We start from the raw sequence: 17,373 nt of genomic DNA, 5'->3' as shown, positions 1-17,373 counted from the left end.
GTGAATAAGTATTTATTAAGCCCTTACAATGTACCAGGCACCGTGCTAAGTGCTTTACAAATATCTCATTTAATTTTCACAACAGGGCGGCTAGGTGGTGCAGTGAATAGAGCACCAGCCCTGGAATCAGGAGGACTTGAGTTCAAATGTGACCTCAGACACTTAACACTAGCCATGTGACCTTGGGCAAGTTACTTAACCCCAATTGCCCTTCCAAAAAGCAAAAAAAAAAAATCTTCACAACAATCCCAAAAGGATTGTAATTATAATCTTAAAAGATTACAGAAATAAACAGTAATATATGCCTAATAAAATGTTGAGTGGGCCACCTAGAACCTGAATTTTGTATAATAACTAGATTTTGTAGTTCTGAGGTAATAATGTTCATCTTTCCTAAGGATCATAGATTCATAGATTATATCCAGGGCCAATGTCTTGCCACTGGACTCTAAGGACTATAGGAGACAGTGAGGCTGATGACTTTGCACAGCTCTGCCTCACTTAAATCCAACTCATTTACAAGTCAAGAAATCACCCTCCTGATGTCACTGGTCCCCTTTGAGAACAAAGAATGAACAACAGACTTAGAGGTTTAGAATTGGAAAGGACCTCAAAAGCCATCCATTCCAATCCTTTTATTTTACAAATTAGGAAACTGAGGCCTGTGGAAGGTAAGTGACTTGCCCAAGGTCACATAAGAAACAAAACATCTGAATCAGGATTTGAACTCAGGTCCTCTGACTTCAGAATCAGTGCTTTTCCCTTGAAAGACCCTTTCCCAAGAAGTCCCTGAGCAGTTGTGGCTGGCTACACAAATCTTTCCACAATATCCAACCAGACCTGGAAGCATTTTTTCCCTCCTTTGATATTGCTAGAGCATTTTGTCTGAAACTCCTTTGCTCCAATTCCATTCCACTTTATATTAGCCATCTGTGTCCATATCTGTCTTTTTCTCTTCCTCTTCCCCCCAGTAAATGATCAGCTTATTGAAGCCAAAGACTGCCATTGTGTGTGTGTGTGTGTGTGTGTGTGTGTGTGTGTGTGTGTGTGTGTGTCCTCATAACTTTGAGAAGCAAGGCATAATGGAGAAAGAGCTGGCCTAGAATTTAGGAACACCAGATTAAAGTTTGGCCTGTGACCCATACTGGCTGGGGGATTCTGGGTAAGTTGTCATTTAACCTCTCAGTATTCTAGGTACTTTTCTTAAGCTCTTAAATTTCAGTGAAGGAGGGGCACCCAGGTGGCACAGTGAATAGAGCACCGACCCTCGAGTCAGGAGGACCTGAGTTCAAATCCGGTCTCAGACACTTGACACACTTACTAGCCATATGACTTTGGGCAAGTCACTTAACCCCAATTGCCCTCCAAAAAAACAAACAAACAAAAAAATTTCAGTGAAGGTCCCAATCTGGACTGGTGGAGGGAGTTTCCTTATCTGGGAGTTCCCTATGGCAATGAATTCATAGGTGAGTCCCCAGAGCCTTGCACATAATAGGCACTTCACTTAATGAATATATAATTAATTTAATTGAAGGAAAGAGGTAGGAACTAGAGATCAGGGTCCTTTCCATTAATTATTTTTTTAAATATGAAACTTTAAAAAGCAAAATAAATTCTTATTAGACCAAACAGGCTAGTTGTGGTGATGAAGGTTGGGGGTGGGAGAGAGGTAAAGGAGGTGAGAAGAGAGTATTATAAGTACTTAAAATTAAAATGGTGTTGTTATTCCCTGGTGTGTTTGTGACAGATCATTAAATCCATCAGATAGCTACTGTGCTCCAGGCATATAACTGCAATAATTCATGCCTTGTCTTGCCCTTTCCATTAAGGCATGTTAGGGTGTTTTGTGATTATCCCAGCCAGAACCAGAATGTTGCTATGAGGTTACCTCCCATATTTCATACATTCTCTGTCCATGGATCCCCCTGGGAATTCTGTATTTTTGTCTGATTTTAGATTTTGTTGTAGACAGGACAGAGGGCAGCTGAAGCAGGATGGTGTCTTATGTAATGGTCATTCTTATCAGCCAGAACCTCAATTGCAAAGTCTATTTAATTTGGTGGAAGTTAAATTCCAAACTGGACAACCTTCTGTTAGATCTCCTCCATGAAGCCTTTATAACTGAAAGTGATCTCTTCCTCCCTGAAATTTATCAGATCACTTTTGCTGGAGGCCTCTAATTTCTCTCTTTTTCTTTTGCTCTCCCTCTTTCTCTCTACCCCTTCCTCTGTTTAGATTCTAAGTTCCTGAAGAATAGTGTCTGTGTCTTTACCTCTTTGGATCCCCCGTGTTTAGCACAGTATTTTGTACAAATAAATGCTTATTGAATTGAATTGGGCAAAGTTCACAGGTGATGGCAAAATCAATATGCTATACTTAATAACCCTGTACCTGAATTAAGTCTTGCAATTACTGACTTTTCCCAAATATGTGACTGTAAATCATCACTTTAGAGAAACCATGAAATCATTTGCTATAGGGTGGAACTCAAACCATTGTCCTATCTGCTTAAAAAAAATCCTTCAACATGAATATAAAAATAAAAGCAGATATATTCCTTCCCATTTTGTGGATGTGGCAAATGAAGTTAATTGAGATCATCATAGTGATTTGCTAAGGGTTCAAGCATCAATAAAAGCAGATTCAGGAACTAGAACTTAGTCTTCTCTTAAAAAAAATCTACTTACCTATCATCTATATCAATTTGTCTATGTTTAATGTTAATTTTTAAACATTTTGAGTTCTAAATCTTTCCCTCCTCCACCCATTGAGAAGGTAAGCAATATGATAACAATTAAGCATGTGAAGTCATATAAAACATATTTCAATATTAACCGTGTTGCAAAAATAAGCAAGAAAAATTAAAAAGTGAAAATGTGATCTGTCAGTCTGTACTCAGAGTTCAGTTCTTTTGCTAGAGTTGGATAGCATTTTTCAACACGGGTCCTTTAGAATTGTCTTGGATCATTGTCTTGATCAGAATGAAAGTCTTTCCCAGTTGATCATTGTTATAATATTGCTATTATCCTGTACAATGTTCACTGGAGGAATTTAGGTCTTCTTTGTGCTAATCTTCCCTACAAATTTCTCCCTTTCTTTCTCTTTTTTTCTTTTCCTGTGGAATTAGTGGATTTAGAATTAGGAAAATTTGGGTTCCTATCCAATCGTTGAAGAGTACTAGTTAGGTGATCACAGACAAATGACTTAACATCTCTGAAAGTCCATTGTTTTCATCTGTAAAATGGGCATGTTGATAACTTCACTCTACCTCCCAGGATCATTGTGAGACTCAAATGAGATAATGTTTGTAAAGCAATTCACAAACACTAAAGTGTTATATAAATCACAGCTGTTATTATGACAAGCCTGGCTCTTTCTCACGTGTTGAGACCTTGATAGTAGCATAACTGGTCATTAAAACAAGAGTTCCCAGTTTACTTTGTTGGTTCAACATTTCCTGAAGGGTGTTGAGAGGATGTCAGACTGTCCTTCGTAGCTTATAGAACGCTTCATGTGAAGAATGAGGGGAATCAGGAGGAGAATGATGAAACATTGAGATGTAGGGCAGGAAAGAAAGATAAACGGAGAAGGAAAGACTGAAATTAGATAGATGTTACTAGAATAGGGTATATGGGTGGGTCAGAGAGTAGGGCCAGGAAAATATAGGGTTAAAGCAATGTTTAAAAAAAAAATGGTACTTTTTTAAAAATATTTTTTTCAAATGCTTTATTAACTTCTGATTTACATCATTCATTTCCACCAGATTTTGAGTTACAAATTTTCTCCCTGTTTTTCCCCTACCCACCACCCCAAAATAGCAGTCCCACAGGATATCCCCTCCTCCAATCTGCTCTGTCCCATATTTTCTCCCATACCCCTTTCGACTTTTCCAATGGATCTCTATGGCCCAGTGCCTGTATATCTTATTTACCAATTACATGTAAAATAGTATTAATAATAGTATATATATATACATATATATTTGAATATTTAATTTTAAAACTTTGAATTCCCTTCCTCCCTTGTCACCCACCCTTACTGGGAAGATAAGCAGTTCAGTATAGGTTGTACATGTGTGGCTAATGCAAAACAATAACATAGTAGATATATTGTAAAAGACTGACTATATTTCCCTCTCTCCTATCCCACCTCCCTCTTGTTCCATTTTCTACTTTGATCCTGTCTCTTTTCAAAAGTGGGTGCTTCCAACTTCCCTCCCCCCCCAGCCTGCCCTCCCTTCCATCATCCCCCCTCTCATCCCCTTCCCCCCCTACTCTCCTGGAGGGTGAGATACCCTATTTAATGTGTATTTCATTCCCTCCTCAAGCCAAATTCAATGGGAATAAGGTTGACCCATTCCCTTTTGCCTTCCTATTCTTCCCCTCCATTGTAACCATTTTCCCTTGCCTCTTCCCCATTCTGTTTCTCCCCATCTCCTCTCATTATATTCTTCTCTCACCTCTTAATTTCACCTTTTAAGTATCATCCCTTCCTGTTAAATTGGTCCTGTGCCCTCTATCTATGTATACCTATAAACATATATACACATATTCACACACGTATTCATATGCCCATATACCCTCATATATAGACATATATATATTTCTATTTCCTTCAACTACTGAGAAAAGTTTCATAAGTTACAATTATTGTTTTTCCATGTAGGAATGTTAATAGTTCAACTTTGATAAGTTCCTTATGATTTCTTTTCCCTGTTTACCTTCTCATGCTTCTCTTGCTTCTTGTATCTGAATGTCAAATTTTCTATTCAACTCTGTTTTTTTTTAGCAAGAATGCTTCAAAGTCCTCTATTCCACTGAATGACCATATTTTCCCTTGAAACATGATACTCAGTTTTGCTGGGTAGGTGACTCTTGGTTTTAATCCCAGATCCTTTGACCTCTGGAATATCATATTCCAAGCCCTTCGATCCCTCATTGTAGAAGCTGCCAGATCCTGGGTTATCCTGATTGTGTTTCCACAATATTCAAATTGTTTCTTCCTGGCTGCTTGTAATATTCTGTTCTTAATCTGGGAATTCTGGAACCTGGCTATAATATTCTTAGGAGTTTTCTTTTTGGGATCTTTTTCAGGAGGTGATCAGTGGATTCTTTCAACCTCTATTTTGCCCTCTGGTTCTAAAACATCAGGGCAGTTTTCTTTGAGAACTTCCTGGAGGATGATTTCTAGGTTCTTACTTTGATCATGGCTTTCAGGTAGTCCAGTAATTTTAAAATTATCTCTCCTGGATCTATTTTTCCAGGTCAGTGATTTTTCCCATGAGATATTTCACATTTCCTTCTATTCTTTCATTTGTTTGGATCTGTTTAACAGCATCTTGATTTTTCATAAAGTCATTAGCTTCCATTTGCTCCAATCTAATTCTGAAGGAATGATTCTCCTCTGAGCTTTTGAGATTCATTTTCTATCTGGCAAATTTGGCTTTTTAAGGCATTCTTCTCCTCATTGCCTTTTTGAGCCTCTTTTGCCATTTGAGTAAGTCTATTTTTTAAGGTGTTATTTTCTTCAGTCAGGCTGTTGACTCTCATTTTGTAATTTTCTTGCATCGTTGTCATTTCTCTTCCCAATTTTTCCTCTACTTCTCTTATCTGCTTCTTAAGGTCCTCTATGGCCTGTAACCAGCTCGTATTTTCCTTTGAAGCTTTTGGTGCAGGAGTTCTGACTTCGCTGTCTTCCTCCTGTTCCATGCTTTGCTCCTTTTTGTCCCCCAAATAGGAGTGTAATGTTGGAATCTTCTGTTTGCTTTGTTTTCTTTGCCTGGTCATGTCACCCCTCAGTCACTTGACCCCTGGGCTTTTTGCCACGGTAGGACTCTGCCACCAGACAGCAGAGCTTTTGTCCCAAACACTGGGGTTTTCTCAGCTGCCAGAGGTATTAGATGGGTGCCACACACTCTGGCAAGCTGGACACACACCCCAGGGCGTCCACCCTAGACCGCAATGCAGATCCAAGAAGGTTAAAGCAAGAGCGATCACCCCTCAGACTGGTGCTTGGTCCCCCTACACTCTGCAGGCCAGGAGCTGAAGCTGCCACATGGTGCTGGCTGGCTGTGCCTGAGTCTCAGCAGCTTGTCAGTGGGGGAGGAGGGGGCTGGTGGGCAAAAGCCACACACTCCCACTTATTGGGTCCCAAAGTCCACACTGCGCTCACCTCTCACTTTGTCCTTCGCATCTATGTCTTAATAAATCTGGAAACAGCTACAGTTGCTGCTGATCTGGATTCCCTCTTGGCGTGAGGTTGGGCTCGCCTCCCAGAGCAGTGCACTGGCCGATTCCTGCTAGCCTACTGGGCTGTCCTCAGCGGGAGGTTAGCTTCTCTGTGTCATTTTGTGGGTTCTGCAGCTCCAAAGTTTGTTTAGAGTCCCCTTTTTACATGGATTGGGGAAGGTGGAAGCTGGAGCAGTGGGGAGGTCCTGTTTCTACTCCACCATCTTGATTCTGCCCCCCCCCCCCAATACTAATTTTTCTTATGTGCATATCTGGTGTCTTAGTTTCAAGGCTTAGAGGAGTTTCACAGTCCTCATGGTACTTTGAGGGACTCATAGTAGATAGAGTCAGACAGGGCAGTAATGTGTACAGCAGTAAGTCTTTATTAAGGTACTCTTTAATTCACGCATGGGGAGTCAAAGGCATTGCTTAAACACTCAGGAGATGGATTATGGGGGAAGAAAGTTCAGGGGAAAGAATCCATTTGGGTTTCAGTTGCTGGAGTGGGGTACATAAAACTGGATCTTGGTCACTAGACCTTGCTTGTGATGATCTTCAGACCATTTCAAAAGAAGGGTTGGAGATCAGCAATGGTCCTTCGGAGAGGCTTCCCTTGAACTTGGAACACTGGCTTACTGCCTTTCTTCCTAGTCAGTGTATGAGACAAACCCGTCCTTGTCTCTTTCACATTAGAGTTGTTCAGTGAGATGGGAAAGAGCCATAGAATGCCTATATAGAGAGAAAGTGGGTTCACTCAGACACATCTGATTGGTTTCTTCCTCCTCTCTTCTCCCAATCCCATGGCTTTGTTATTGATTCAAAAGGGAAAGCAAGCACTGGATACGAAACTTTCTGGAAGCGACTAAAATAAGAGGCTTTAAGGCAGGAGGAAGGGAGGAGGGGGTAGTCCTGAGCACATGCAATCTGTATCAGCTGCATCAGGCCAGTGGGCCAAATTACTAAACTTCCCTACCATCCTAAGCTACCATTAGGTACCATCCTAAACTCTCCAGTCTTCTTAATAAGATTCCCCTCCATGCTCTTTTGGCAGTGATATAAAGGAAATACATTGCACTTGAAGTCAGGAGAGATCTGGGTTTCAATCTTGCCTGTGGCATTTACCAGTTGTGTGACCATGATCAAATCACTTAACTTATACCAGCCTCAGTTCTCTAATTTGTAAAAGGTTCAAATTAAATATATGAAAAGTGCTTTAAAAAACTCAAAATCAGGGGTGGCTAGGTGGCACAGTGAATAGAGCACTGGCCCTGGAGTCAGGAGGACCTGAGTTCAAATGTGACCTCGGACACTTAACACTAACTAACCCTGTGACCTTGGCAAATCACTTTACCCCAACTGCCTTGCCTTCCCCCCTCCAAAAAGCAAAAATAAATAAATAAATATTTGGCAAAATGAATAAAATAGAGCATCGATAATGTTAATATGTGATTTTCTAAGTCGATATGTGGCCCACAGGTATCCTTATGTAGGTTTTAGGACCCATTACTATTTCAGTTTAATACTACTGAGCTACACATTCACAGGATACCCTTGAACCTGAGATATTGGGGATATAACCTACAAACCCTTGGGGAGGTAACAGAGGCATACTATATATATTTTGTGTGTAATTTTTTTCTGTACATGTTCTTTTCCTTCAATGGAATGTAAACTCCTTAAAGGCAAAGAGTTTTGGTTTTGTCTTTGTACTCCCAGTGTGGAAAGAAAACCAAATACAGCTAAAACTAGAAGGGAAACAGACAATTATGAAGAAAAAAATCTTTGCAGTGTTTCTCTGATAAATATCTTGCTTCTAAGATATATAAAAAACTGATTCAAGTGCAATAAGAATAAGGGACATTTCCCAATTGAAAAAATGGTCAAAGGATATAAAAAGGCAGTTTTCTAAGGAAGAAATTCAAGTTATTAATAGACATATGAAAATATGGTCCAAGTCAGTAATGATTTAGAGAAATCCAAATTAAAGCAACTTCCACCTTTAGATTGGCAAAGGAAAATGACAGATGTTAAAGATGCTATGGGAAAAAAGTTATATTAATGCATTTTTGATGGAGTTTTGAATTGGTCCACTCACATAGCTTGAAACAATGTCCCCAAAATCATTAAACTATGGGTATCCTTTGACCCAGCAGCACCACTACTGAGCCTATTCCTCAAAGAGATCAGAAAAGATAAAAAAGAACTCTTAAATACAAAAATATTTATAGCAACACTTTTTGTAGTGACAAAGAACTAGAAATTAAGGAGGGGTCATCAATTGGAAAATGGCTAGATAAATTATGGTATATGAATGTAATGGAATACTATTATCCCATAAGAAATAATGAAAAGGAAAGATTCAGAGAAGCCCGGAAAGACATATAAATGGAGGCAGAATGAAATGGAGAGAACTAGGAGATACTTTATGCAATAACAACAGCATTGTAATGATAAATCACTTTGAAAGGTTAAAGAAATGATCAACACAATGACCAACTATGAGTCCAAAGAACTCATGATGAAGCCTGCTACCCACTGGCTTTCTTCGAGTCCCAGTTAAAATCCCACCTTCTACAGGAAGCCTTTCCAGATCCCTCTTAACTCTAATGTGCTTTTTTGCTGTTCCTTATTTCCAAAATTGTCCTATATATAGCTCATTCGTACAATTATGTGTATATTTTCTCTCCCATTATATTATTAGTTCGTCAAAGGTAGGAACTGTCTTTGATTCTTTTTTTTTTGTATTTTAGAACTTTAACCCAGTAACTGACACATAGTAGACACTTAATAAATCTTTATTGAATAACTTATTGACCTCCTTTTAGAGAGGTGATGGATACAGGGTGCAGATTGAGATATACATTTTTTGGACATGGCCAAAATGTTTTGTTTGACTGTGTATGTTGGTTATTAGGATTTTATTTGTCTTTTTTTTTCCATTGGGGGGAAGGAAGTAGGAGATAAAGTAAAGATTTTTGTTAATTGAAAAATTAAAATTAAATTTAGAAAAACAATTTCAAAAAAGATTTTAAAAATATGTAAGCTTCTTGAGGGCAGGGAACTGTTTTTGCCTTTCCTTTGTAACCACCATTCTTATCAAGCATCTGATCCATTAAAAAATGCTTAATAAATGCTTGTTGGCTGATTTATAAAAAATAAATGTGTGTGGAATTGGATTATATGAGATTTTTTTCAAAAACCAGTAAATACTAGAAACTTAATCCGAAGGGGACATCAATAGTGATCTTTTGACCCCTGTAGGTTTGAGAAGATAGTAGTGGGATTAGACCAGAGAAGTCAGAAGATACCTAAACTATCTCTGGCAAGGATTTTCTAAATAAATCTTCCAGAAACACAAATGTCACATCCTATTAACTGACTAAAAATTCTTTTTTTTTCCATTTGAAAGCATTTGTTTTTCATTAGCAAGTGTTTCCCCAATGGAGAATTCTTCTTTTATTTCTTTCAATTGTTGTACCTACAACATTTACTTTAAAGGCCTTCAAGATTAGTAAATGTTTTGTAAACACTTAACTTTTTCCTGCCTACATATTTATTGTGAAAATATGCTTGCATATTGCAGTTGAAAACTGCTTTTAAAACACTCTCTCTTTTCAGTAATGCCACTGTTGCTAGAGTAGCCACTTGGGTGGATATATCCAAATTGAATACTTTGGGATTTGTGTATGGTGGGAGTCACTGTAAATAAAATAATGTCTGGGTTTTTCCCCCAGCCAGTCTAAGGTAGGATTGCAAGAAAGATGACATCTTTTCAGTAGTGACAAGGTGTTTACAATAATTTCTGCATACTAAAAATGGAATAATAAATATGAAACTCTTAAAGAGTATTTACATACTTGTGGTCATGACACATGCTATCATTGAAATATTATTTTTGTACATTTTTCAATTAAGTTAGAATTCAGGTTCAATTAGACTCCTCTTTAGTGTAATCTGATTTGGGAAGAATTTTTTCCCCAAACATTTACTATCATGAAGTCCCATTACTACTCCTTCCCTGCCACTACTGAACAATTAAAAAAAAAAGAAAAAGAAAACCTTCACAATAAACATGCTTAGTACAACAAAACAAATTCCCACATTAGTCATGTCTAAACATGCATGTCTGAGTCTGGATTTTAAGTCCATGCTCTCTCTGGCAGGAGGTGGGTGGGGTGATTCACCTTCATTCCTCTGGACTAATGGTTTGTGAGGGCATTCATTAATCAGAGTTCTAAAGTCTTTCAAAGCTGTTTTTCCCTATAAAGTTTTTCTGTAAATTGCTCTCCCAGTTTTATTCATTCTAGTTTGCATCAGATCATAGAATCCTTCCTAGTTTTCTCTAAAGCAGTCTATTTTGTCATTTCTTAAGGCACAATATTTTAAAATTTTTATTATTTTTTAATATTTGTTTTAAAAAGTTTGAGTCTCAAATTCTTCCTCTCCATTCAGCTCCTTCCCCACTGATTGAGAAGACAAGCAATATATCAATTACATCTGTGAAGTCAGGCAAAAGCATTTCCATATTAGCCATGTTGTAGAAGAAGAAAGAGGAGAAGGGGAAAGAGGAGGAGAAAGAGGGAGAGAAGGAAAAGAAGGAGGAGGAGAAGAGGAAGAAGAAGAAGGAAAAGAAAGAGAAGAAGGAAAAGGAGAAAAGGAAGAAGAAGGAGGTGGAGGAAAAAAGCATGCTTCAGTCTGCACTCAGAATTCATCAGTTCTCTCTTTGGAGGTGAATAGCATTTTTCATCATGAGTCCATTGGAATTGTCTTGATCAAAGTAGCTGTCTTTCATAGCTGATCACTGTTACAATATTGCTTTTACTATGTCCAATGATCTCCTGGTTCTGCTCACTTCACTTTGTACCAGTTCATCTATGTCTTTCCAAGTTTTTCTGAAATCATCCCCCTCATCATTTCTTATAGCACTATAGTATTCCATCATAATCATAGACCACAAATTGTTCAGTCATTCTCTGACTGATGGGCATCCATTCAATTTCTAATTCTTTGCTACCATGAAAAGAGCTGCTGTAAATATATTATTTTTTGTAAAAATAAGTCCTTTTCCCTTTTCTTTGATCTCTTTGGGATACAGACCTAGTAGGGGTATAGCTGGGTCCAAGAGTATGCACAGACTTGTAGCCCTTTGGGTATAGTTCCAAACTGTTCTCCAGAATGGTTGGACCAGTTTATAACTCCACCAATAGAATGGCACAAGAATATTCTATTACATTCACATACCACATACCCCAAAAGGGTGAGCATCCCTTTAATTTCCAGATTTTTATTACTGTGAAAAAAACTTATAACATATAGTTCCTTTTCATCTTCCATTTGAATCAAAGAATTTAGACAATTTTATAAATTTATAGGTATAGTTTGAAACTGCTTTCCAGAATGGCTAGACCAATTCACCAACAATGTACTGGTATGTCTGTTTTATTGCAGACTTCCTACACCCAACATTGGTTATTTTCCTCTCTTGTAATCTTTGTCAACTTGATGGCTATGAGGTAGAATCTCATAGCTGCTTTAATTTGGATTTCTCTAGTTATTAATGATTTGGAGCATTTAAAAAATAGATAATTAATTTATTTATTTTTAGTTTTCAACATTCACTTCCATAAGATTTTGAGTTTTGAATTTTCTTCCTTCCCTCTCCTCCCCTCTCCCCTAGATGGCATGAAATCTGATATAGATTCTACTTATACATTCATATTAAACAGATTTTCACATTAGTCATGATGTAAAGAAGAATTAGAACTAATGGGAGGAACCACGAAAAAGAAGAAACAAAACAAAACGACAAGAGAAAAGGAGAGCAAACAGTATGCTTCCATCTGCATTCAGATTCCAAAGTTCTTTCTCTGGATGAGGATAGCATTTTCTATTGTGAGTCCTTGCATTGCTAAGAAGAGATAAGTCTATTAAAGTCAGTCATTGCACAGTGTGACTTACTGTGTACAATGTTCTCCTGGTTCTGCTCATTTCACTCAGCATCAGTTCATATAAGTCTTTCCAGGCTTTTCTAAAGTTCACCTGTTCATCATTTCTTATAGTACTACAGTATTCTATTACATTCATATATCACAACTTGTTCAGCCATTCCCTAACCCCCTCAATCTCCAATTCTTTGCCACCACAAAAAGAGCTGCTATAAATATTTTTATACATGTGGGTCCTTTTCCTGGAGCATTTTTCATACAATTATTACTAGTAGGGATGATTTTTAATGTTTTGTCTTTAGGAAAATATTACTACTCTATTAAAAGTATATGCTTCTAGTGGGCAGGGATTATGCCTTTGTTTTCCTATCCCCTAATACACTGCCCTGAATATAGTAGGAATGTAACAAGTGCTTGTTGAATTGATTTACTGGAAAAAATACCTGGCATAGAGGAACAATCTTAATATTGGGCTTTCTATGGTCCAAGGATTAATTGGCCTCATTGGTCTCTTTCTTCTTTTTCCCTGCCAGACTTTTAGAAAAAGTGGTCTGCCCTCATAGCCTAACTCTCCTCAACTCTCTTGCAGCTAATCTGTCACTGACTCCACATATCTAATGTCAAGTTTTTTTTAACTTCACAACATCATATATATGTATATGACACATACATACATACAGACACGCATATATTATATATGTATGTATGTATGTATGTATATATGTATTTATCCCCTTCTCGCCTCTCATATTGCTGCCATCCTAGTACAGGTTCTTATCACCTCTTGCCTGAATAATTGCAGTAACTGGCTCCTAATTGGTCTTCTTACCTTTAGTCCTTTCCTGTGCCAAATGAATTTTCTGAAAGCACAGATCTTACTATACGTATTTCTCCCTTTCCCCACCAAATAAATTCCAATGGCTCCCTATTGCCTCCAGGATGGAACAGAAAATTCGCTGGAATTAAAAACCCTTCACAATCTGTCCTGCCTTTCTAAATCTTACATTTTATTCCTCTCTATGAGCATTCCAGCTACACTAGTCTACTTCCTCAAATTCTATCTTCTGCAGAAGGCCTTTCCTGACCCATTTCTCTCCCATCCTTTCCCTCTAAAATTGCTTCCACATATTGTATATGTCTTGAATGCACATAATTGTTTGCATTACCTCCATTATAAAAATGTGAGCTCCTTGAAAGCAGGGGCAGTATTTTTTCTAACCTTTTTTTGCATTTCCAGAACTTAGCATAGTGCCTGAGACATAGTAAGAATTTAACAAATACTTGTTGACTGACTCCTCAACCTGTCATAACTTAGCCACTAGAGGATTTCTTTACCAGAAAAACCCTTTTTTCTAAGGTTACCAATGATCTCTTTATAGATAAATTTGAGAATCAGCATGATATTGTAGAAAAATAATCTCAGAGTAAGGAAGATGTGGGATCATCTTCTGTCACATACTGGCTAAGTGACCTTGGGCAAGACACCACCTCTCTGTAGCAGGCTTCTCCCAAGCTTACATTGCAGAACAGTTGCCAATCTGAATTGGCAGAAGGACTTTCCCTACTAGGAAGTCCTTACACCAATGAAATAACATCTATACCAAAAAGGAATAAATTCAATTGTTTTTATTCAGTCCTCAGCTACTTTTACTAATGACTCTGTTAAAGGCACAGATGGTCTGCTTATCAAATCTGCAGCTGACCCAATGCTGAGAGACATAACAAACAAACTGGACAATAGTCAGGATTTGAAAAGATCTTGACAAGCTAGAACGCTGTCTTGAGTCCATCAGGATCCCCATGCCAAGACCATTCCTTTCTTTTTTCTATTAAGGGATGCCGTTTTCCAGAGTTAAGGCCCAGTAAGCAAGCTGTGCCCTGAGCTTGGCATAACAAAAATCCTTTGCCCTCTCACCCTGTAGAGGAACACAGCAAAATCCCAGAATTGTTTCACACCGGCACCACATAGTCTCTGAGCTTGGATAAGTACCTGTAGTACCTGTGTTCCAGTCATGAAGTCCTGCTATGAATCAAACTTCTCACATTGTTGCTGTTACCCCTCATTGTCAGGGCTACAGCTCACTAAGTAGTCACTGGTATATGTATTGAGATTTACCCACACTAAAGCAGGTCTCCTATTGGAGGTGGCCCAGGCACATGTGTCTAGTTTCCCTCTTCCAATGGAATAAAGAAAGCTTTTGTTTATGACCACTGTTATCTCTTTGGTTTTATTTTTGTTTTAATTTACTTTTTAGAGTTAACTGTGGTTTTGATAACCTGTGTGAGCTCTCTGGGGTTTTTTTTAGAGTTAACAGCAGTTGCAGAGTTTCTGTGGCTTTCTGGTCATTTGGTCAGGGTTAACAAGTCAAATGAGTTGAAATTAAATATATATAAATGTAAAGTCTTGCAACTAGGTTGTAAAATCTACTCCGTAAGTACAAGGAGTGGGAGGGGAGGAGAAAGGGTTAAATAGCAGTTTGAAAAAGATCTGGGGGTTCTGGCAGGCTTTCAGGGCAATGAGTCAACAATGCAATAAACCATAGAGAAAGAGGGCCCAGGACAAAGTCTTGGGATACATTCACAGTTAGGAAAACTAAGAAACAGCAGACTCACATAGGAGAACTAGTACCATGAAAAGTAAGAGGACACTCAGCGGGGTCAAACATTGCAGAAAAATCAAGACAGAGGCGTATAAATCATTGTATTTATTTAACTTGTATATACTTATCTATGAATAGTTTGTATCTCTCTATTATAAGGATTCTTACTTAACCTGGGATCGATGGACTCCTATCTGTAAAAAGATTTCAGGAGGTCTATGAAATTGGATGAGGAAAAAAATTGTCTTCAACTTCCAACTGAAATTTAGCATATTCTCCAATTATTTAAAAATATTATTCTGAGAAGGGATCCATAGGCTTCACTGGACTGCCAGAAAGCTACATGACATATAGAAGGTTCTGGTAGAATGTGAGATCCTCGAAGGCAGCCACTGTCTCTCATTTTTCTATCTGTATTCCTAGAGGCCAGCAGGGAAGATGCAGAGTGGGCAGAGTCCTTTCCATTTTGGCTCCCATTTACCTTCGTCATTTTATTTCATACAATTCCTTTTAATATACTCCAAATTCTAGTCAAACTGGACTGCTCTCCTTCCCTGTTCTGGTCCTGCCCTCACTTTTTGGATGCCTTAGCTTAGATCTATTTCCTATGCCTAGGACAGATTTCTCCATCATATCAGCTTAAGTTCCTTTCTTTTTAAAGTTCTATCAAGTGCCTTCAGAGCCCTGAGAGGCTCCACTACCACCACCTACCCCCGGAAGAAAGTATACTCTCCTTCCTCAAATTGTTCATGCCACTTTGTCTTCTGTACTAGAGTGGCTGCTCTTTCAGAGTTGGGTCTCTCCCTTGTATTTCTGGAACTTAGCACAATATCTCAAATATATTAGGCACTTAATATGTTTGCTGAATTGATCAGAAAGTTGGTAGAACCAGCAATTTCATAGATTTTAGAACTGGAACGGACCTTAGTGATTATCTGATCCAATGCCCTCATTTTACAGACCAAGAAGGCAAAAGAAATTGCCCGTCACATGTGTAGTAAGTGGCTGATGCAGAATTTGATCCCTGGTCCTTTCTACCACACTCTATGCTTGGAAGATTTATTTAAATACTTCCTAACTTATTAGTAACCCTTCAGTTAGGAAATTCCTTGTTGATTTGTGGGGGGTTATATAGATTTTCTTTGAGCTAGCCATAGAGGTAAGAAGGTGAAAGCAAGTGCCCATTAATACTTATCAGGCATTCTGGGGTGATATACTTTATTTTCTTTCCTTTTTTTTTGAATTTTTTTTCTTTATTTCATTATTAAATTTTATTTTTAGTTTATGGAATAAAAAAAGCATTTCCATAACATAGTACAATAAGATGGTTGTGCATGAAACTGTAAATCTACTATGTACAACTTGCTATTCCTTTCGAATATACTTTTTAAAAAATACATACTTTTTAAAAATGCCAGAGGCACTGCAATCTTTGCCCCAATAAAACTGGTATTTGATGAGACAATTGTGGTAACAGTGCACATAGTTGTTTGCTAGACTAACCTTGTGTGGGTCCTCACCACCTCCCTCTTGGGCTGTTGTAATGGCTTTCTGATTAGTCTATCTGTGTCCAGTGTCTCCACCACTCAGCTGTCAAATTGATCTTCCTAAAGTGGTCTGACCTCTCCTCACCTTCCATTAACCTCCAGTGGCTCCCTATTACCTCCTGAATCAACTAGGAAATTCTGTTTAGATTGTAAAGTCTTTAATAACCTGGCCCCCTCCTAGTTCCAGCCTTGTATACATGACTCTTCTCAACACACTCCATGATCTGGTGATGCTGAACATAACACTCACCTCTTGACTGTCATGCTTGGAATGCTCTCTCCTCATCTCTGTCCCCCTTTCCCAGGGGGAAAATCAGGTAAAATCCTACCTTCTACAAGAAGCATTTCCCAATCCTTCTTAATCTCAGAGTTTTTTTCCCCTTAAATCATCTCCAGGTTATCCCGTGTATATCTGGTTTGGACGAAGTTGTTTGCATAATCTCCTTGTGGGCAGGGACTATGGATGAGGTTTCCCCCCCTTCTTTGTATTCCTAGCTTTTAGCACAGTGCCTGACACACAGTAGGCCCTTAATAAATGCTTACTGATTTACTCCTGGGGCAGGATCCCTCCAAGCAGCTTGGTGAAGGGTGAGTTCAAATCCTGCCTCAGAAACCGATTAACTGTGTGGGACACCATCACCTGGGTCATCATTACGGAGGAAACGTTGATTAACATTTGTAAAGCGCTCCACAGCCCTACTCCCCAAAGGCACCCTCCTGTCCTGTGCCGTCTGCCTCCCATTGCCCCATTCTGGGCATCCTCTCTGGCTGTCCCCCATGCCTAGCAAGTTCTCCCTCCTCAGCTCCGCCTCGTAGCTGCTGCTGCTTCTTTTTGTTTTTTTGTGTTTTTTTTTTTTTAAAGCGGGAAGGCAAGGCAATTGGGGTTAAGTGACTTGCCCAAGGTCACACTAGCTTCTTTTAGGTCTCAGCTGAAATCTGCACCTTTTACAGGAAGCTTTCCCGGTTCCTTCTGAATTCCAGTGCTTCCTCTGTTAACTATTTCCTCTTTGTCTCCCATACACCGTGCTTCGGATAAGCTTGTTTGGAAGTTGCT

This window comes from Petaurus breviceps, unplaced genomic scaffold (genome assembly GCF_028583685.1).
Source record: "Petaurus breviceps papuanus isolate PSGF00001 unplaced genomic scaffold, PetGlider_PUasm1.0 90895, whole genome shotgun sequence".
Classification (NCBI taxonomy): Eukaryota; Metazoa; Chordata; class Mammalia; order Diprotodontia; family Petauridae; genus Petaurus; species Petaurus breviceps.
Note: the sequence above shows the minus strand (reverse complement) of the source record.